The following is a 22,396-nucleotide window of genomic DNA, read 5'->3' as shown; positions in this document are numbered from 1 at the left end:
ACAACATCTTTACACTGAACTCAATCACACATCATACACTGACGTCACTCACACATCATACACTGACTCACTCACACATCATACACTGACTCACTCACACATCATACACTGACTCACTCACACATCATACACTGACTCACTCACACATCATACACCTGACTCACTCACACATCATACACTGACTCACTCACACATCATACACTGACTCACTCTCACATCATACACTGACTCACTCACACATCATACACTGACTCACTCACACATCATACACTGACTCACTCACATCATACACTGACTCACACACACATCATACACTGACTCACTCACACATCATACACTGACTCACTCACACATCATACACTGACTCACTCACACATCATACACTGACTCACTCACACATAGCACTGACTCACTCACACATCATACACTGACTCACTTACACATCATGCACTGACTCACTCACACATCATACACTGACTCACTCACCACCATGCACTGACTCACTCACACATCATACACTGACTCACTCACAAATCATACACTGACTCACTCACACATCATACACTGACTCACTCACACATCGTACACTGACTCACTCACACATCATACACTGACTCACTCACACATCATACACTGACTCACTCACACCATGCACTGACTCACTCACACATCATACACTGACTCACTTACACATCATGCACTGACTCACTCACACATCATACACTGACTCACTCACACATCATACACTGACTCACTCACACATCATACACTGACTCACTCACACATCATACACTGACTCACTCACACACATGCACTGACTCACTCACACATCATACACTGACTCACTCACACATCATACACTGACTCACTCACACATCATGCACTGACTCACTCACACATCATACACTGACTCACTCACACATCATACACTGACTCACTCACACATCATACACTGACTCACTCACACATCATACACTGACTCACTCACACATCATACACTGACTCACTCACACATCATACACTGACTCACTCACACATCATACACTGACTCACTCACACACACTGACTCACTCACACCATGCACTGACTCACTCACACATCATACACTGACTCACTCACACATCATGCACTGACTCACTCACACATCATACACTGACTCACTCACACATCATACACTGACTCACTCACACATCATACACTGACTCACTCACACATCATACACTGACTCACTCACACATCATACACTGACTCACTCACACATCATACACTGACTCACTCACACATCATCTACAACACTGACTCACTCACACATCATACACTGACTCACTACACATCATGCACTGACTCACTCACACATCATACACTGACTCACTCACACATCATACCACTGACTCACTCACACATCATACACTGACTCACTCACACATCATACACTGACTCACTCACACATCATACACTGACTCACTCACACATCATACACTGACTCACTCACACATCATACACTGACTCACTCACACATCACTACACTGACTCACTCACACATCATACACTGACTCACTCACACATCATACACTGACTCACTCACACCATGCACTGACTCACTCACACATCATACACTGACTCACTTACACATCATGCACTGACTCACTCACACATCATACACTGACTCACTCACACATCATACACTGACTCACTCACACATCATACACTGACTCACTCACACATCATACACTGACTCACTCACACATCATACACTGACTCACTCACACATCATACACTGACTCACTCACACATCATACACTGACTCACTCACACATCATACACTGACTCACTCACACATCATACACTGACTCACTCACACATCATACACTGACTCACTCACACATCATACACTGACTCACTCACACATCATGCACTGACTCACTCACACATCATACACTGACTCACTCACACATCATACACTGACTCACTCACACATCATACACTGACTCACTCACACATCATACACTGACTCACTCACACATCATACACTGACTCACTCACACATCATACACTGACTCACTCACACATCATACACTGACTCACTCACACATCATACACTGACTCACTCACACATCATACACTGACTCACTCACACATCATGCACTGACTCACTCACACATCATACACTGACTCACTACACATCATACACTGACTCACTCACACATCATACACTGACTCACTCACACATCATACACTGACTCACTCACACATCATACACTGACTCACTCACACATCATACACTGACTCACTCACACATCATACACTGACTCACTCACACATCAACACTGACTCACTCACACATCATACACTGACTCACTCACACATCATACACTGACTCACTCACACATCATACACTGACTCACTCACACATCATACACTGACTCACTCACACATCATACACTGACTCACTCACACATCATACACTGACTCACTCACACATCATACACTGACTCACTCACACATCATACACTGACTCACTCACACATCATACACTGACTCACTCACACATCATACACTGACTCACTCACACCATACACTGACTCACTCACACATCATACACTGACTCACTCACACATGCACTGACTCACTCACACATCATACACTGACTCACTCACACATCATACACTGACTCACTCACACATCATACACTGACTCACTCACACATCATACACTGACTCACTCACACATCATACACTGACTCACTCACACATCATACACTGACTCACTCACACATCATACACTGACTCACTCACACATCATACACTGACTCACTCACACATCATACACTGACTCACTTCACACCATGCACTGACTCACTCACACATCATACACTGACTCACTTACACATCATGCACTGACTCACTCACACATCATACACTGACTCACTCACACATCATACACTGACTCACTCACACATCATACACTGACTCACTCACACATCATACACTGACTCACTCACAACATCATACACTGACTCACTCACACATCATACACTGACTCACTCACACATCATACACTGACTCACTCACACATCATACACTGACTCACTCACACATCATACACTGACTCACTCACACATCATACACTGACTCACTCACACATCATACACTGACTCACTCACACATCATACACTGACTCACTCACACATCATACACTGACTCACTCACACATCATACACTGACTCACTCACACATCATACACTGACTCACTCACACTTCATACACTCACTCACACATCATGCACTGACTCACTCACACATCATACACTGACTCACTCACACATCATACACTGACTCACTCACACATCATACACTGACTCACTCACACATCATACACTGACTCACTCACACATCATACACTGACTCACTCACACATCATACACTGACTCACTCACACATCATACACTGACTCACTCACACATCATACACTGACTCACTCACACATCATACACTGACTCACTCACACATCATACACTGACTCACTCACACATCATACACTGACTCACTCACACATCATACACTGACTCACTCACACATCATACACTGACTCACTCACACATCATACACTGACTCACTCACCACCATGCACTGATTCACTCACACATCATACACTGACTCACTTACACATCATGCACTGACTCACTCACACATCATACACTGACTCACTCACACATCATACACTGACTCACTCACACATCATACACTGACTCACTCACACATCATACACTGACTCACTCACACATCATACACTGACTCACACATCATACACTGACTCACTCACATATTCATACACTGACTCACTCACACATCATGCACTGACTCACTCACACATCATACACTGACTCACTCACACATCATGCACTGACTCACTCACACATCATACACTGACTCACTCACACATCATACACTGACTCACTCACACATCATACACTGACTCACTCACACATCATACACTGACTCACTCACACATCATACACTGACTCACTCACACATCATACACTGACTCACTCACACATCATACACTGACTCACTCACACATCATACACTGACTCACTCACACATCATACACTGACTCACTCACACATCATACACTGACTCACTCACACATCATACACTGACTCACTCACACATCATACACTGACTCACTCACACCATGCACTGACTCACTCACACATCATACACTGACTCACTTACACATCATGCACTGACTCACTCACACATCATACACTGACTCACTCACACATCATACACTGACTCACTCACACATCATACACTGACTCACTCACACATCATACACTGACTCACTCACACATCATACACTGACTCACTCACACATCATACACTGACTCACTCACACATCATACACTGACTCACTCCACATCATACACTGACTCACACATATACACTGCTCACTCACTCACACATCATACACTGACTCACTCACACCATGCACTGACTCACTCACACATCATACACTGACTCACTTACACATCATGCACTGACTCACTCACACATCATACACTGACTCACTCACACATCATACACTGACTCACTCACACATCATACACTGACTCACTCACACATCATACACTGACTCACTCACACATCATACACTGACTCACTCACACATCATACACTGACTCACTCACACATCCATACACTGACTCACTCACACATCATACACTGACTCACTCACACATCATACACTGACTCACTCACACCATCATACACTGACTCACTCACACATCATACACTGACTCACTCACACATCATACACTGACTCACTCACACATCATACACTCGACTCACACATCATACACTGACTCACTCACACATCATACACTGACTCACTCACACATCATGCACTGACTCACTCACACATCATACACTGACTCACTCACACATCATGCACTGACTCACTCACACATCATACACTGACTCACTCACACATCATACACTGACTCACTCACACATCATACACTGACTCACTCACACATCATGCACTGACTCACTCACACTCATACACTGACTCACTCACACATCATACACTGACTCACTCACACATCATACACTGACTCACTCACACATCATACACTGACTCACTCACACATCATACACTGACTCACTCACACATCATACACTGACTCACTCACACATCATACACTGACTCACTCACACATCATACACTGACTCACTCACACATCATACACTGACTCACTCACACATCATACACTGACTCACTCACACATCATACACTGACTCACTCACACATCATACACTGACTCACACATCATACACTGACTCACTCACACATCATACACTGACTCACTCACACATCATGCACTGACTCACTCACACATCATACACTGACTCACTCACACATCATGCACTGACTCACTCACACATCATACACTGACTCACTCACACATCATACACTGACTCACTCACACATCATACACTGACTCACTCACACATCATGCACTGACTCACTCACACCATGCACTGACTCACTCACACATCATACACTGACTCACTCACACATCATACACTGACTCACTCACACATCATACACTGACTCACTCACACATCATGCACTGACTCACTCACACATCATGCACTGACTCACTCACACATCATACACTGACTCACTCACACATCATACACTGACTCACTCGCACCATGCACTGACTCACTCACACATCATACACTGACTCACTCACACATCATGTACTGACTCACTCACACATCATACACTGACTCACTCACACATCATACACTGACTCACTCACACATCATGTACTGACTCACTCACACATCATACACTGACTCACTCACACATCATACACTGACTCACTCACACATCATACACTGACTCACTCACACATCATACACTGACTCACACATCATACACTGACTCACTCACACATCATACACTGACTCACTCACACATCATACACTGACTCACTCACACATCATACACTGACTCACTTACACATCATACACTGACTCACTCACACCATGCACTGACTCACTCACACATCATACACTCACTCACTCACACATCATACACTGACTCACTCACACATCATACACTGACTCACTCACACATCATTCACTGACTCACTCACACCATGCACTGACTCACTCACACATCATACACTGACTCACTCACACATCATACACTGACTCACTCACACATCATGTACTGACTCACTCACACATCATACACTGACTCACTCACACATCATACACTGACTCACTCACACATCATACACTGACTCACACATCATACACTGACTCACTCACACATCATGTACTGACTCACTCACACATCATGCACTGACTCACTCACACATCATGTACTGACTCACTCACACATCATGTACTGACTCACTCACACATCATGTACTGACTCACTCACACATCATACACTGACTCAATCACACATCATACACTGACTCACTCACACATCATGCACTGACTCACTCACACATCATACACTGACTCACTTACACATCATACACTGACTCACTCACACATCATACACTGACTCACTCACACATCATGCACTGACTCACTCACACATCATACACTGACTCACTCACACATCATGCACTGACTCACTCACACATTATGCACTGACTCACTCACACATCATGTACTGACTCACTCACACATCATACACTGACTCACTTACACATCATGCACTGACTCACTCACACATTATGCACTGACTCACTCACACATCATGTACTGACTCACTCACACATCATACACTGACTCACTTACACATCATGCACTGACTCACTCACACATCATACACTGACTCACTCACACATCATGTACTGACTCACTCACACATCATGTACTGACTCACTCACACATCATGTACTGACTCACTCACACATCATACACTGACTCACTCACACATCATGTACTGACTCACTCACACATCATACACTGACTCACTCACACATCATACACTGATTCACTCACACATCATACCCTGACTCACTCACACATCATACACTGACTCACTCACACATCATACACTGACTCACTTACACATCATGCACTGACTCACTCACACCATGCACTGACTCACTCACACATCATACACTGACTCACTCACACATCATACACTGACTCACTCACACATCATACACTGACTCACTTACACATCATACACTGACTCACTCACACATCATACACTGACTCACTCACACATCATGCACTGACTCACTCACACATCATACACTGACTCACTCACACATCATACACTGATTCACTCACACCATGCACTGATTCACTCACACATCATGCACTGACTCACTCACACATCATGTACTGACTCACTCACACCATGCACTGACTCACTCACACCATGCACTGACTCACTCACACATCATACACTGACTCACTCACACATCATACACTGACTCACTCACACATCATTCACTGACTCACTCACACATCATGCACTGACTCGCTCATCATGCACTGACTCACTCACACATCATGCACTGACTCGCTCATCATGCACTGACTCACTCACACATCATGCACTGACTCGCTCATCATGCGCTTACTCACTCACACATCATGCGCTCGCACAACCACTGACCCATTCACACATCAAACACTGACTCACTCATCGTGTGCTGGCTCACTCGCACATCATACTCTCACTCGCACAACCACTGACCCATTCACTCATCATACACAGGTTCACTCAGCGTGTGCTGGCTCACTCACACATCATACACTGACTCACTCACACATCATACACTGACTCACTCACACATCATACACTGACTCACACATCATACACTGACTCACTCACACATCATGTACTGACTCACTCACACCATCATGCACTGACTCACTCACACATCATGTACTGACTCACTCACACATCATGTACTGACTCACTCACACATCATGTACTGACTCACTCACACATCATACACTGACTCACTCACACATCATGTACTGACTCACTCACACATCATGCACTGACTCACTCACACATCATACACTGACTCACTTACACATCATACACTGACTCACTCACACATCATACACTGACTCACTCACACATCATGCACTGACTCACTCACACATCATACACTGACTCACTCACACATCATGCACTGACTCACTCACACATTATGCACTGACTCACTCACACATCATGTACTGACTCACTCACACATCATACACTGACTCACTTACACATCATGCACTGACTCACTCACACATTATGCACTGACTCACTCACACATCATGTACTGACTCACTCACACATCATACACTGACTCACTCACACATCATACACTGACTCACTCACAAATCATACACTGACTCACTCACACATCATACACTGACTCACTCACACATCATACACTGACTCACTCACACATCATACACTGACTCACTCACACATCATACACTGACTCACTCACACATCATACACTGACTCACTCACACATCATACACTGACTCACTCACACATCATACACTGACTCACACATCATACACTGACTCACTCACACATCATACACTGACTCACTCACACATCATGCACTGACTCACTCACACATCATACACTGACTCACTCACACATCATGCACTGACTCACTCACACATCATACACTGACTCACTCACACATCATACACTGACTCACTCACACATCATACACTGACTCACTCACACATCATGCACTGACTCACTCACACCATGCACTGACTCACTCACACATCATACACTGACTCACTCACACATCATACACTGACTCACTCACACATCATACACTGACTCACTCACACATCATACACTGACTCACTCACACATCATACACTGACTCACTCACACATCATACACTGACTCACTCACACATCATACACTGACTCACTCACACATCATACACTGACTCACTCACACATCATACACTGACTCACTCACACATCATACACTGACTCACTCACACATCATACACTGACTCACACATCATACACTGACTCACTCACACATCATACACTGACTCACTCACACATCATGCACTGACTCACTCACACATCATACACTGACTCACTCACACATCATGCACTGACTCACTCACACATCATACACTGACTCACTCACACATCATACACTGACTCACTCACACATCATACACTGACTCACTCACACATCATGCACTGACTCACTCACACCATGCACTGACTCACTCAAACATCATACACTGACTCACTCACACATCATACACTGACTCACTCACACATCATACACTGACTCACTCACACATCATGCACTGACTCACTCACACATCATGCACTGACTCACTCACACATCATACACTGACTCACTCACACATCATACACTGACTCACTCGCACCATGCACTGACTCACTCACACATCATACACTGACTCACTCACACATCATGTACTGACTCACTCACACATCATACACTGACTCACTCACACATCATACACTGACTCACTCACACATCATGTACTGACTCACTCACACATCATACACTGACTCACTCACACATCATACACTGACTCACTCACACATCATACACTGACTCACTCACACATCATACACTGACTCACACATCATACACTGACTCACTCACACATCATACACTGACTCACTCACACATCATACACTGACTCACTCACACATCATACACTGACTCACTTACACATCATACACTGACTCACTCACACCATGCACTGACTCACTCACACATCATACACTCACTCACTCACACATCATACACTGACTCACTCACACATCATACACTGACTCACTCACACATCATACACTGACTCACTCACACCATGCACTGACTCACTCACACATCATACACTGACTCACTCACACATCATACACTGACTCACTCACACATCATGTACTGACTCACTCACACATCATACACTGACTCACTCACACATCATACACTGACTCACTCACACATCATACACTGACTCACACATCATACACTGACTCACTCACACATCATGTACTGACTCACTCACACATCATGCACTGACTCACTCACACATCATGTACTGACTCACTCACACATCATGTACTGACTCACTCACACATCATGTACTGACTCACTCACACATCATACACTGACTCACTCACACATCATACACTGACTCACTCACACATCATGCACTGACTCACTCACACATCATACACTGACTCACTTACACATCATACACTGACTCACTCACACATCATACACTGACTCACTCACACATCATGCACTGACTCACTCACACATCATACACTGACTCACTCACACATCATGCACTGACTCACTCACACATTATGCACTGACTCACTCACACATCATGTACTGACTCACTCACACATCATACACTGACTCACTTACACATCATGCACTGACTCACTCACACATTATGCACTGACTCACTCACACATCATGTACTGACTCACTCACACATCATACACTGACTCACTTACACATCATGCACTGACTCACTCACACATCATACACTGACTCACTCACACATCATGTACTGACTCACTCACACATCATGTACTGACTCACTCACACATCATGTACTGACTCACTCACACATCATACACTGACTCACTCACACATCATGTACTGACTCACTCACACATCATACACTGACTCACTCACACATCATACACTGATTCACTCACACATCATACCCTGACTCACTCACACATCATACACTGACTCACTCACACATCATACACTGACTCACTTACACATCATGCACTGACTCACTCACACCATGCACTGACTCACTCACACATCATACACTGACTCACTCACACATCATACACTGACTCACTCACACATCATACACTGACTCACTTACACATCATACACTGACTCACTCACACATCATACACTGACTCACTCACACATCATGCACTGACTCACTCACACATCATACACTGACTCACTCACACATCATACACTGATTCACTCACACCATGCACTGATTCACTCACACATCATGCACTGACTCACTCACACATCATGTACTGACTCACTCACACCATGCACTGACTCACTCACACCATGCACTGACTCACTCACACATCATACACTGACTCACTCACACATCATACACTGACTCACTCACACATCATACACTGACTCACTCACACATCATACACTGACTCACTCACACATCATGCACTGACTCACTCACACATCATACACTGACTCACTCACACCATGCACTGACTCACTCACACATCATTCACTGACTCACTCACACATCATGCACTGACTCGCTCATCATGCACTGACTCACTCACACATCATGCACTGACTCGCTCATCATGCACTGACTCACTCACACATCATGCACTGACTCGCTCATCATGCGCTTACTCACTCACACATCATGCGCTCGCACAACCACTGACCCATTCACACATCAAACACTGACTCACTCATCGTGTGCTGGCTCACTCGCACATCATACTCTCACTCGCACAACCACTGACCCATTCACTCATCATACACAGGTTCACTCAGCGTGTGCTGGCTCACTCACACATCATACACTGACTCACTCACACATCATACACTGACTCACTCACACATCATACACTGACTCACACATCATACACTGACTCACTCACACATCATGTACTGACTCACTCACACATCATGCACTGACTCACTCACACATCATGTACTGACTCACTCACACATCATGTACTGACTCACTCACACATCATGTACTGACTCACTCACACATCATACACTGACTCACTCACACATCATGTACTGACTCACTCACACATCATGCACTGACTCACTCACACATCATACACTGACTCACTTACACATCATACACTGACTCACTCACACATCATACACTGACTCACTCACACATCATGCACTGACTCACTCACACATCATACACTGACTCACTCACACATCATGCACTGACTCACTCACACATTATGCACTGACTCACTCACACATCATGTACTGACTCACTCACACATCATACACTGACTCACTTACACATCATGCACTGACTCACTCACACATTATGCACTGACTCACTCACACATCATGTACTGACTCACTCACACATCATACACTGACTCACTTACACATCATGCACTGACTCACTCACACATCATACACTGACTCACTCACACATCATGTACTGACTCACTCACACATCATGTACTGACTCACTCACACATCATGTACTGACTCACTCACACATCATACACTGACTCACTCACACATCATGTACTGACTCACTCACACATCATACACTGACTCACTCACACATCATACACTGACTCACTCACACATCATACACTGACTCACTTACACATCATGCACTGACTCACTCACACCATGCACTGACTCACTCACACATCATACACTGACTCACTCACACATCATGTACTGACTCACTCACACATCATACACTGACTCACTCACACATCATACACTGACTCACTCACACATCATACACTGACTCACTCACACATCATGCACTGACTCACTCACACATCATACACTGACTCACTCACACATCATACACTGACTCACTCACACCATGCACTGATTCACTCACACATCATGCACTGACTCACTCACACATCATGTACTGACTCACTCACACCATGCACTGACTCACTCACACCATGCACTGACTCACTCACACATCATACACTGACTCACTCACACATCATACACTGACTCACTCACACATCATACACTGACTCACTCACACATCATACACTGACTCACTCGCACATCATGCACTGACTCACTCACACATCATACACTGACTCACTCACACCATGCACTGACTCACTCACACATCATTCACTGACTCACTCACACATCATGCACTGACTCGCTCATCATGCACTGACTCACTCACACATCAAACACTGACTCACTCATCGTGTGCTGGCTCACTCGCACATCATACTCTCACTCGCACAACCACTGACCCACTCACACAGCATGCACTGACTCGCTCATCATGCACTTACTCACTCACACATCATACACTCGCACAACCACTGACCCATTCACTCATCATACACAGGTTCACTCAGCGTGTGCTGGCTCACTTGCACATCATACACTCACTCACACTGCCGCTGACTCGCTCACACATCATACACTGACTCACTCATCATGCGCTGACTAACACATCGTGCGCTGACTCACACATCATACACTCACTCAAGCTACTACTGACTCACACATCATACACTCACTCACACATCATACACTTACACTGCCGCTGACTCACTCACACATCATACACTGACTCACTCATCATGCGCTGACTAACACATCCTACACTCACTCACACTGCCGCTGACTCGCTCACACATACACTGACTCACTCATCATGCGCTGACTCACACATCGTGCGCTGACTAACACATCGTGCGCTGACTCGCACATCATACACTCACTCACGCTGACGCTGACTCACTCACACATCATACGCTGACTCGCACATCATACACTCACTCACGCTGCTGCTGACTCACTCACACATCATACACTGGGAGTGCCGTGCTGCCAGCTATGGCTGCAGGTTTTGTCGTACGTGTTATGTATATCGTTTATTGTTAAATTTAAAATCGCAGTTACTATGATTACTGTTCTTACATTGCTTTTTGTAGCTTTATTTTGGTAATTCGAAAACATATGGTTAATCTAAATTGTCTTATGGTTGTTGTTGTTGGCTTGCAACACATTGTGATTTTTGCACACAGCGTTTGAATACGTTCTGTGTGTGGAATATTTTGCTGGTTGAATTCCAGGATGTTTCTGTTACGCGTTGTCGCTTTAAGATGTTCTGTGTTCAAATTTTGTTGGTTGCGGTTGCACCCGACTTAAGAGCCGCATGGCTCACAGGGAATAACCTAATAAATGAAACTTGAAACTTGAAACTACTCCCCCTCCTCCCCCTCCTCCCCCTCCTCCCTCTACTCCCCCTCCTCCCCCTCCTCCTCCTCCTCCTCCCCCTCCTCCCCCTCCTCCCCTTCCTCCTTCCCTACTCCCCCTCCAACTCCGCCTACTACTCCCCCTACTCCCCCTCCTACTCCCCCTACTCCCCCTCCTCATCCTCCTACTCCTACTCCCCCTCCTCCTCCCTCTCTCCCCCTCCTCATCCTCCCCCTACTCCCCCTCCTCCCCCTCCTACTCCCCCTCCTCCCCCTCCTACTCCTCCTCCTACTCCTCCTACTCCCCCTACTCCCGCTACTCCTACCCCTACTCCTCCCCCTACTCCCCCTCCTCCTCCTCCCCCTACTCCCCCTACTCCCCCTCTACTCCCCCTCCCCCTACTCCCCCCCTACTCCCCCTACTCCCCCTCTACTCCCCCCCCCCTACTCCCCCTACTCCCCCTACTCTCCCCCCTACTCCCCCTCCTCCTCGCTCCCTCATTGTTGCCGATGTTCTCCTCTTGTCTGACGGCCGTGTGCCTCTCTTTGATCCGCAGGCATCCCCCCCCCCACCTTCCCCCCCACCTCCCCCCCGCCACCTCCCCCCACCTCCCCCCTCCCCTTCACCGACCTCCCCAACTCAAAACCCGCGCCTGTGCCTGGAGCCAATATTTGGCTAAATTCGTGTACACTGTTGGCGTCTGTGCGCGCGTGTTTTATAGTTTAGAAAATTACCCAAGAGATGTTTTACGGATTTTTTTTGTTCTATTCGCAGCCCGCAGGTCCATTCGCCACGTGAACGGCCAGCCAGTGGGCCCAGCGAGCTTTGGGAGACAAAGGCGGCCGGGAGTTGTGTGGAACACACCACCAACTTTAGGCGGACTCGCCTCCCACGTGATGGGGAGGGGGTGAATCTTTGTCCTTTGCTCTTATTCGCACTTGAAATATTCAGGGGGTTGAAACCACTTTGCCTGTGCCGAGGTAAGGGATGCGCACGCTGAAGTGTGTGTGTACGGTGCGAAAGAAGTTCAACACACTGGACTTTACGTCTACACGCACAAGCAAAGATCACGATCCCACCACCCCCGTATTGCCTGAACTCGACTGCTGGGGCAAGTGCTGTTCGCAAGCGCTCAGTAAGACCGGCGCGGCACACGAGTGGATGGGGTGGTCAGCACCACACCCGGCCGCCTTTGTATCCCCAGTGGCGATGTTTTGCACACAGCAACAGGCGCTCATTTGCGGCTGAGTCGACCTAGGCGAGACCCAGGACCGCTTCGGCGGGGAATCGAACTCGGTTCGCCGGGTTCGCAGCACGCTAACCGCTACACTACCGCTCCCCACATACACACAAAGACAAAGCTCCCCCAGATAGCCTGCGCATTCTGTTGGTGCGGGGTGGGGGCAAGTGCTGTAAGCAAGTAGCAGCACCCCTCTGAAGGCCGTCAGTGTGACGAGTGGGATTGGGGGGGGTGTGTGGGGTGTGTGGTGTCTGTGGGGTGTGTGGGGTGTGTGGTGTCTGTGGGGTGTGTGGTGTCTGTGGGGTGTGTGGGGTGTGTGGTGTCTGTGGGGTGGGCATCACAACTCACGCGGGCCGCCTTTGTCTCCCGAGTGGCGGTTGTTTACTTCGCGTGGGACAGGTAACACACGCACGCGCGCACGCACGCACACACACGCACGCACGCGCGCACGCACGCGCCCTGTCGCATAGTTGCGACGAAGCGTCTGGGTCAAATATCGCCAATATCCAGGGTTCTGTTCAACGCGTGATTTACTCGTCGGTGCGTTCCGCGAGGTTTGCCGCGGGGATTCTGTGATCTTCAAACCCAGAGCCATCGTCGGGGTGGAGAGAGAGAGAGGGGGGTGAGGTGAGGGAGGGTGCTATTAGAAGCCACTGAACCCAAGCCACCCAGCCACACTCTCTCTCTCTCTCCTGCTGGAACTGGTGGGATTAATACCAATTGCCACCCACCCACCCACCCCTGATTCCCCTCGTTCCAGTCCCGTGACCCTCACTCGCCTGCAACACCTGCGGTTCTGAGACACACACACACACAAACACGTACACACACACACGTACACACACACACGTACACACACACACACGTACACACACACACGTACACACACACACGTACACACACATACACGTACACACACACACACGTACACACACGTACACACACACACACGTACACACACACACGTACATACACACACACGTACACACACACACGTACACACACACACGTACACACACATACACGTACACACACACACACGTACACACACGTACACACACACACACGTACACACACGTACACACACATGTACACACACACACACGTACACACACACACACACACGTACACACACACGTACACACACATACACGTACACACACACACGTACACACACACGTACATACACACACACACGTACACACACAAACACACACATACACACAACAACCGCCATTCGCCACTAAGTGGCGGTGACGTCACCACGACGCTTGTGCCAGGCCATGTGCACCTTGAGGCCACGTGAAGTGTCGAACGCCCGCTGGCAGGAGGTCACGGGGCAGACCCAGGTGCCACGGGTCAACTTACTAAGATGACTGGCTGATGCACCACCTGTGCATCTACTGTGCCATCCTGCTGTGCTTTAGCCACCCGGCGCTCCGCTCGTTGGTGTGAGCGTCGCTCCTCCGCCCTCCGTTGTTGTTGGAGGGCGACTGCCTCCAACTGCCCAGTAGCGTCCTTCACGAGCCTCCTCCACAGAGGGCGATCTTGACACCGCTGGTACCAGTCATCGGCAAGTCCACTCAGCTCCACGTCCTCCTGTACCACATCACTCCATCTCTTCTCTAGCCAGTGCCGCGCCCGTTTAGCCCCCTCGATCCGGCCAAAGAGAAGCGGCTTGGGCGTGCGGTGGCTGGGCATGCGGGCCACATCTCACTGATGGGGCTCTGTCCAGTTCTTTCAAGGATCTGTGAACTCACTCGCACAATCCAACTTGGTAAAATTCAGGATGGATCGTTTTGGCAGGCCAGCCTGAATGTTTCACACCGGCGCAAATGTTCCTTTAGCATCGGTGAAGGGAGGGCATGACCCGTGGCCGAGCAGACCCGGGAGCTTAGTATGGAGCGACAGGCCTCGTGTCTTCCACACAGCAGCGTTACGCAGCTGATGCAAAGACGCCACTCGACGTCGGCTGCCAAACTGGCTGTCACACACACCCACACACTCACACACTCACTCACACCCACACGCTCACACACCCACACGCTCACACACCCACACACACACTCACACACCCACACACCCACACGCTCACACACATACACTCACACACCCACACACCCACACGCTCACACACCCACACGCTCACACACCCACACGCTCACACACCCACACGCTCACACACCCACTCGCTCACACATCCACTCGCTCACACATCCACACGCTCACACACCCACACGCTCACACACCCACACGCTCACACACCCACACACTCACACACCCACACGCTCACACCCCCACACGCTCACACACCCACACGCTCACACACCCACACGCTCACACACTCACTCGCTCACACACCCACACGCTCACACACCCACACGCTCACACACTCACTCGCTCACACACCCACACGCTCACACATCCACACGCTCACACACCCACACGCTCACACACCCACTCGCTCACACACCCACACGCTCACACACCCACACACCCACTCACTCGCTCACACACTCACACACCCACACGCTCACACACCCACACGCTCACATATCCACTCGCTCACACACCCACTCGCTCACACACCCACTCGCTCACACACCCACACGCCCACACACCCACACGCTCACATATCCACTCACTCACACACCCACACGCTCACATAGCCACTCACTCACACGCTCACCCACACACTCACACACTCACATATCCACTCACTCACACACCCTCACACACCCATACACTCACTCGCACACCCACTCACACACCCACAATCACACTCACTCACACACACCCAGTCACTCACCCACCCACTCACTCACACACTCACTCACACACACCCACTCACTCACCCACCCACTCACACACACTCACACACACCCACGCTCTGAAACAAACGCATGCGCCGCTCTGTAATTTGACGGCCGCGCTGCTGATGAGACGGCTGCGCTGCTCACGAGCAGGTTCACGTGAGTTAGGGCCCCGTCCTCCACCACGCCCAGGAATGTCATCCGAGATCACCGCCTTGCACCCTGCTGAGAGTGCAGCAGCATCAGCAGCAGCCGCCGTACACTCGCAGCGGGAATCACCTGGGTTCGACTCCCGACTGGGGGAGCCTTTCTCTGTGGTATTTCTGTGTTCTCTCTCTCCCTCCCTCCCCCCCGCCCCCCTGTTCTGCAGACGACGAGAGCACGTGTGTGTGTGTGTGTTGCGAGGGAGCTGTGGTGCAGCGGTTAGCGCACTGCGCTACAGAAATCGATCAGAATATGTATGCATACTGCAGGAATCCGATGAGCGACGAACCCGGCGGCCCATGTTCAATTCCGGCTCACGGCCACCACCATTGGCTATCACCAGTGATAGACAATGTTTTCATGGAGAAATTTGAATCAGACTCCCGTCCAGACATCCACCCTTCGTCCTTCCCTGTGGAAGAGATTTGTGGATGACACTTTCGTCATTTGGCCACATGGCCTCCCGGCTTTGAACCGTTTCCTAGACCACATAAATTCCAGACACCCATCCATCAAATTCGCCATGGAAGTGGAGAAAGACGGCAAGCTGCCATTCTTGGATGTTCTGTTTGAGAGGAGGACGGATGGCTCTTTGGGTCATTCTGTTTACAGAAAGTCTACCCACACGGATTCATACTTGAAGCCTGATTCCCACCACCACCCAGCTCAAAAGAACTCTCTCATCAAAACTTTATACCATAGGGCTCATTGCATTTCTGACCAACACCACCTGACCAGTGAATCAATGTACATCTGGCCCTCAACAAGAACGGATACTCTGACCGTACCATCCGCCAAGCTATTTCTCCCACCATACAGAAACAATCACTTGATACTCCGATCAAAACCATCACACTACCATACATAGCAGGCGTTACCAAAAAGATTTCCAAAATTCTAAACAAACACAAGATCCAGGTCCGGTTCAATACAGTACACAAAATCCGTGATCTGATCCCATCCGTAAAGGATGTCATTCCTGACTTACAGTACCCCGGTGTTTACAAATTGAGTTGTACCTGCGGTGACTGCTATATCGGGGAGACGAAACGACGTATTTCCGGCCGAATTCGCGAGCACAAATCAGATTTGAAACACGGCAGAACGAATTCTTCGGCCTTTGGCTGATCATTGTTTCAACACAGCAGGTTATCATGACATTATTTTCTCTTTGGTAATAACCTCCCGGTTATTAACCTCCCGGTTATTACCAAAGATTTGTCCATGAAGCCATCCAAATATACAAACATAGACACAACTTCAACCGAGAGGATGGTTTCAAATTTGAGCAACTTTTGTAAAGATGTCATCAACCGAGTCAAACTTTAGCTGGCTGATAATTGTACAGCCGTTTACGTTTCTACAAGGATGGTGCTCGTTCTCGTGCAGCACGCCATCGCCCTCCTCCCGAACCCCCTGCATCATAACAAAAGGTGGTTTTACCCGCTATCTTACAGTGCACCACCACTCCCACCTTAACCCCCTGCAGCATAACAAAAGGTGGGTTTTACCCGCTATCTTGCAGTGCACCACCACTCCTCCCGAACCCCTGCATCATAACAAAAGGTGGTTTTACCCGCTATCTTGCAGTGCACCACCGCTCCACCCCTTAACCCCCTGCAGCATAACAAAAGGTGGGTTTTACCCGCTATCTTGCAGTGCACCACCACTCATCCCGAACCCCCTGCATCATAACAAAAGGTGGTTTTACCCGCTATCTTACAGTGCACCACCACTCCCACCTTAACCCCCTGCAGCATAACAAAAGGTGGGTTTTACCCGCTTCCTTGCAGTGCACCACCGCTCCACCCCTTAACCCCCTGCAGCATAACAAAAGGTGGGTTTTACCCGCTATCTTGCAGTGCACCACCGCTCCTCCCGAACCCCCTGCAGCATAACAAAAGGTGGGTTTTACCCGCTATCTTGCAGTGCACCACCACTCCTCCCGAACCCCCTGCAGCATAACAAAAGGTGTCTTAACTTATCCCTCCCCTCCCCTCCCACGTCCCTTTCTGGCTCCTCCCCCCCCTCCCCCCTAACCTGTATATATAATCTCGAGTGTCTCAGAGCTGTTCACTTGATACAGCGAATTCTGCTGTGTCTGTTCGACCTGAAGACGGAAGCTTGTGTTGCCTCCGAAACGTCGTGATTTAATTTAGCTGCTTTATTTTATTTTACTTATTTTAAATGTATTACTTTTATTAATTTGAACCTATATTCTTGGTTCTTTCGGTAAAGTCACCACGTAGAAGGGAAACAATAAAATTATAATTTTATTTTCTTTGGTTCTTTCGGTAAAGTCACGTAGAATGAGAATAAAATAATAAAATAAAACAATAAAATTCTCACGACGTTTCGGCCCCAACACAAATGTAGCTCTGTCGTCCCGACAGGTTTGTTCCTTTCACCTGAAGAAGGCCACTTGTGTTGTGGCCGAAACGTCGTGAGAATTGTATTGTTTTATTTTATTATTTTATTCTCATTCTACGTGGTGACTTTACCGAAAGAACCAAAGAAGATGAATCCTTGCGGTCACGAAAGCTTTAAATCTAGAAATAATTGTATTGTTTTATATTTTTCTTATTTTATTGTTTCCCTTCTACGTGGCAGTGACTTTACCGAAAGACGCAAAGAATATGAATCCCTGCAGTCACGAAAGCTTTAAATCACAATTTAATTTGAACCTATCTACGTGGTGACTTTACCGAAAGAAGCAAACAATATGAATCCCTGCAGTCACGAAAGCTTTAAGTCAAGAGATATAAAAAAACAACTCCAATATGTCGAGAGTCGCAATGCGCGTGAATACGAGACGGAGACTTGGTTCTATTCGGTAAAGTCACGTAGGTACCTTACGTAGGTACCTACGTGACTTTACCGAATAGAACCAAAGAGTATGGATCCTTGCAGTCACGAAAGCTTCAAATCTAGAATTGAAAATCGTCGTAGTCGTTGGGGGGGGGGGGGTTTGTTTTTAAAAAAAAAATGTTGTAATCAATCTTTTAAGGACGGTACACCCACAACGATTTGTAATGCCGCGTTAAAATTTTAAAAAATAAAAATATTGTTGAGCTTTTAGACTGTTGGGGGGGGGGGGGTGGGGGGTGGGAGGAACGTTCTGGAACCGAGCGCCAATTTCACATAGTCCCACCGCTTATCATCCCCAGTGCTGATGTTAAGGCTAAGCACCGCCAGAGCCTCAACCATGGCTCAGCAGACCCCCGGGGGAGGCCCAGCGAGCCGCACGTGTACACAAAAAAAAAGGACAAAGATCCCCCGTACAGCCTTAAGGGGCCGTCCATAAATGACGTCAGCCGATTTTGAACGATTTTTGACCCCCCCCCCTCCTCCCCGTCATCACACTGCGTCACAAAAAGTCAGACCCCCCCCCACCCCTCAAATATGACGTCACAATGCTTTGCCCTCCCCCCCCCCAAAAAATATATAAAACATGCTTCAAATCGCTTTAAACTATTGTCATTGTAGTGCGTATTTAATGTGGCGCTGCACTCTGATGTTGTAGGAGAAAACATTTATTAAAAAGTCTATTTAATTAAGTAGAACGTGTTGTCTATATTTATTTAAAGTTGCGCATTTTGATGTGACGTCACATTTCTCAACCCCCCCCTCCCCCAGTCCCTCGTCACACATCGTCACAAATGTCTGACCCCGCCCCCCCCCCTCTAGGTGCGTGACGTCATTTATGGACGGCCCCTAACAGACCGCCACTTTTTTCAAATTTTCTTGGTGTGGTTTTTCACACCCGATGATGATTGCTCGTGTCGCGGTCGAAACGTCGTGAGAATTTTATTGTTTTATATATTTTTTATTTTGATTTGAAGCTTTCGTGACTGCAGTAATTCATATTCTTAGCTCTTTCGGTAAAGTCACCACGTTGAAGGGAAACAATAAAATAATAAAATATATATATAACAATAAAAATTCTCACGACGTTTCGACCATAACACAAACGGTCGTCTTGCAAACCAACACACCTGATGACGACTGTTTGTGTTATGGTCGAAACGTCGTGAGAATTTTTATTGTTTTATATATTTTATTATTTTATTGTTTCCCTTCAACGTGACTTTACCGAAAGAACTAAGAATATATATTTTATT

General features: G+C 47.5%; 1 protein-coding gene across 1 annotated transcript in view; it reads right to left on the bottom strand.

Moving 5' to 3' along the window:
- LOC116954924 (fibrillin-2-like) overlaps positions 1-22,396 on the bottom strand; it is a 516,076-nt gene that overhangs the window by 353,187 nt on the left and 140,493 nt on the right. The window lies entirely within an intron of this gene.

The sequence above is a fragment of the Petromyzon marinus genome, chromosome 57 (genome assembly GCF_048934315.1).
Source record: "Petromyzon marinus isolate PM22_M1 ecotype Great Lakes invasive population chromosome 57, UKy_Petmar_22M1.pri1.0, whole genome shotgun sequence".
Lineage (NCBI taxonomy): Eukaryota > Metazoa > Chordata > Hyperoartia > Petromyzontiformes > Petromyzontidae > Petromyzon > Petromyzon marinus.
The sequence above is the reverse complement of the archived record's forward strand: the minus strand, read 5'-3'. Positions and strand labels throughout refer to the sequence as shown.